Raw genomic sequence first — 3,703 nt, forward strand, 5'->3', positions numbered from 1 at the left:
GTGCTTCATCATCACTACACTCCTCATCAGTTGTCCTCACTTCTTCCATACACATCACATCCTGTGATGACACACCTGAACCTATCTTTTTATCTGTCCTAATATTTTGTTTCCCTGTTTTGATCAACATATCCCTGGAAACATTCTCCCTGTGATTCTCCACTATGTTCCCACTAATTTTCAGTGACAAATCAGATGTGAAGTCTGAAAGTTTAATCTTTGATTTCTTGACCTCTTCAGCTTTGACCTTCAGTTTCCCCTTGTTTTTTAAGGACTTTTCTATTTTGATGGGTGGTGCTTCAATGTGACCTCTGACCCCAGCTGTGTTTTCCTTGTGTCCTACATGTTTTGGTAACATAGCATTGAAGCTATCCATGTTATGTAAGACATTAAGTTTTGCATCTTTGCTGTATTTCATCTCTTCCCTAATGTACCCCTGTTCTTCTGTTGAGAGCTTGACATTGCCCTCTTTAATTCTTCTAACTTGACTCCTATGCTCAGAGGTAAGACTGAGGTTACTCACAGCCTGGGACAAATCATCATCAAGTGCCTGAGAATATTTTACTAAATCACTCTGTTCTTCAACATCCTTTTTCTTTCTGGTGGATTTACCTGAAATTAATGATGAAGATTTTTTAAGCTTTACATGCATTTTTAACCAGATACGTCTTTGAAATATGAATCTCCTGGCTTCCATGTATACAAGTATCAGTTTGACCAATTCCTATAAACAGATATCATGACACTGACCTCTGAACCTTGAAACATAAACTCATCTTAAGTATTTGCACAGTTAACCTTTGCAATATATGGACTGAAATATAATACTATATAAAGATGTTTGTGGAGACATTGATTTCTGATCTCGTTACAGTCTGGATATGGACATGTTTCTCTAGAAACATCTTGACAAATGTGGACCCTGCATATGGACAAGTTATCAAGTAAACATTTTATCACAAGTAGGCCCTAAATAGGGACACATTATCCAGTTAACATTTTATTACATGTGGGCCCTGGATATGGACATGTTAAGCATGAAACTTGTTATAAACAACCTGAATTCTATCTGTTATACAAAGGCCTTGTTTGGAACCCTGTATCTGACTTTAATTCACATTTTCATGTAGCAAGGCAATTGCTGTGATGAACAAAATGTAGGATAGGTGGTTAAAGGGAGGCAACTCTAATTGAGAATTCTATGAAATAACACTAAAATTGCCAAAGAAAATTAAACATTTTTTTTCTCACCTTTTGTTTTTCTTGTTGCCATTTGTTCGTCATATTGTTGGACAAACTGTGGGTAACACTTAGAAAACAGATCTTGTGTTTCTACTGTGGTGTAGACATCCTGAGGAGAGATAGTGTCTGTCTCTGCAATGTTCAGGTATACATGCACTGTCATTATGAAAGGTATCGTGTGATATCATAGAAACATAATGTACTAAGACACATAACATCACATAAACAATTATAATAACATCAAATATTCTGACGTCATTGTCAACAGGTGCAACATGTTTATTCTGTCTTTTAATTTCCCTTGTATCCAACTATAATCCCATCTCAGTGACCACTGTCTACTATAACAACCTATCTCACAGACCCCAGATTCCACTCATAACCCATCTCAGTGACCACTGTCTACTATAACAACCTATCTCACAGACCCCAGATTCCACCCATAACCCATCTCAGTGACCACTGTCTACTATAGCAACCTATCTCACAGACACCAGATTCCACTCATAACCCATCTCAGTGACCACTGTCTACTATAACAACCTATCTCACAGACCCCAGATTCCACCCATAACCCATCTCAGTGACCACTGTCTACTATAACAACCTATCTCTTCCCCTGTAACCCATCTCCATGACCCCTGTCTACAATAACAACCTATCTCACAGACCCCAGATTCCACCCATAACCCATCTCATTGACCCCTCTCTTGCCCTGTAACCCATCTCATTGACCCTTGTTTCCCACAATAACCTACCTTACACACCTCTGTATCCAACCATAACCAATTTCATCGACTCCTGTCTACCTCTGTGACCATCTCAGTGACCCCTGTCTTCCCCAATAACCCATCCCAGTTACCAAAAATAACTAATCCCATGACCCTTGTCCTCTACCTTGACCCTTCCTAGTGACCTCTGTCTCCTACAATAACCCATCTCAGGTAGCTGATAATTATTTTCTATGTATGATTGAATACGACTGTTCTAACACCCCATACCTGGTTTGTGCCATTCCACTTCATAACACAGGACACCTTGTCTAGTTCTGGACTTCACGATCCTGAAATACACAATGTAATAATCTGGATATGTTGTTCATTCCATTGGTATTGTGAATTCATGTTTTTAAAAATTAAATTTCAAAAACTGAAAACAAGTCAGCTCTCATTTGATTTCTCACAAAAAAGGGGAACTAGAAAATGTCGGTAGGAATGACCCCACTCCTTTGCATAATGAGACCTTTGACCTTGATTGATGCTCACCTTAATGTTGTGCTATTGTTCATGGAAAATATGAAGGAAGCTGTTGACATTCTGAATGGGATAGGACACAATGGAACACTACGGGACCTAATGGTCCAACATGGGTTACACTATATGTTCCAAACACATTAAAGGACAGAGGAACCTATATAACCTATGACATACGACCTTTACTGATGGCCATCAAAATCTTCTCAGCTGAGGGAGTGACGTTACAGTGTGAATATGAACTTAACCTGTAGAGGGGTTTCTGAATGAAATATGTTGTACATACATTTTTATGCCCTCGGATCAAAAGTTGGGGGCTCATTGTTTTTGTGCTGTCTGTTTGTTTATCTGTGTTGTCAACATTAACCTTGCCCATAAATATTGCACAGTAATGTAACCTTGACTGCGACCTTTGACCTACATTTGAACAATTTTAACATTGGTCATAAATATTGCACCATAAGGGGCTTTCATATTTGGCATGTATGTTCCTTGTAACAGGACCACAATGAAAAGTGTTTCATACAGTTAGCAATCAATTATCACATGCCTTACACAGTACAGTTTTAAGGTCCCACTTTTGAATGTTGTTCCAACTGGGGGCATAGTATTTCATTATCGCATCTGGTTTGTTATAAAAACTGGTCACGGGTTATCTATGACCTTTAACTTGACTGAAGACCACAAAGATCTACTGTATTTTCCGAATAATGAGCAGCACCTTTTTCTTCATTAGTTAGGTGCGCAACTTTTATACCTCTGTGGCTTAAATGTGGAAGGAAAAAAAAAATGGGCAGTATGAAAAAAAAACCAAAAACCAAAAGTAAACAAAAACAGGAATTGTACTTAACACCAGTACAAGACAGTAATGAAATTTTTTTAGAGTACCTGCTCATCTCATGTTTTTGACTGAAACAGACCATGATAAAATATTCCTGATGTGATGTTATGGTGTAAATATGAAGCAAAGAATTGTTATCGAATGAGATGCAACTGGATGTCACACAATCGGATGGACAAATGTGAGTAACACTATATTCCCCCCCGACCATTAAATGCTAGGGGCACATAAAGTAATATAAATGAATCAATTTTTACACAGGCGTTTCTTTCAACCTTTTTTATTTTAAATCAAGTGGATCAGAATATCTCACTTTCATGAAGTTGACAATGTAATGCTATAGTGTATATATGAACTTATGTAGAGA

This window comes from Ylistrum balloti, unplaced genomic scaffold (genome assembly GCF_031769215.1).
Source record: "Ylistrum balloti isolate Yb309-2 unplaced genomic scaffold, AGI_CSIRO_Ybal_v1 Utg369812, whole genome shotgun sequence".
Taxonomy (NCBI): Eukaryota; Metazoa; Mollusca; class Bivalvia; order Pectinida; family Pectinidae; genus Ylistrum; species Ylistrum balloti.